We start from the raw sequence: 979 nt of genomic DNA on the forward strand, positions 1-979 counted from the left end.
GCGAGGCTCGGCGGGTCCGCCATATTCTCTCGGCCACCATTCCCAAACCCATAAAAGAAACACAGCTGATGGAGCCAGAGGATTGTGAATACAAAAATACACCACTCAGTACCCCTTGTTCATGCAATGTCGATAATCATCTCCTCATCCCTTCCGTTTCCAGAGATCAACCTAAATCGGACATTTTCATTAATGGAATGAAGCTAACTACGCTCTGGGACACCGGGGCTACTTGTTCATATATAAGTCCTAGAGCGGCGACGAAGATAGGCGCAGAAAGGAGACAATATCAGGTGAGCGTACCCGTTCACATGTTCGACGGCTCGGTGAGTGTCGCGGGACCTATCACCGAGTTTGTCGAAGTCGGATTTAGTTTGACGAAGGACGCCGAAGTGCGATCTGTTTGTCTCGATGTAACAACGCTCTGCGACGCAGATGTTGTGATAGGGTGGGATTGGATGAGGAAGGAAGGGGTTGTCCTTGATGGAAGAGACAACTCGGTGAAATTTCCCATCCCAACCCCACCAAGTGCGGCGAAGTTAGCGGCCATAGGTCTGCCAACTCCGACGGACGCGATAGATCTCCGAGACAAAGATGATCAGGATGAACTGAGTCCGGAGGAACAGGAGGAATTGTATCAGGTGGTTCCTGAACAATACCACCAGTACATTGACGTTTTTAATCCGAAGAAGGGAGGAGAGACCCTTCCCCCTTCAAGGTCCTACGATTTGAAGTTTGAGCTTAAGGAGGGGGCGAACCTTAAGGTCGCCTCCCTCTATGCTCAAGGAGAAGATCAGAGACGCGCGCTGAGAGACATACTAGATCGCGAAATCGCCGCTGGCCGAATTCGGGCAAGTAACTCGCCATACGGCTCACCAATGTTTATGATACCGAAGAAAGCCGAAGGACAGTGGCGAATGGTCATCGACTATCGAAAACTGACGAAGCGACCATACCAGATGCCTACCCTCTCCCTCTA

Source organism: Tremella mesenterica (genome assembly GCF_000271645.1).
Source record: "Tremella mesenterica DSM 1558 unplaced genomic scaffold TREMEscaffold_10, whole genome shotgun sequence".
Lineage (NCBI taxonomy): Eukaryota > Fungi > Basidiomycota > Tremellomycetes > Tremellales > Tremellaceae > Tremella > Tremella mesenterica.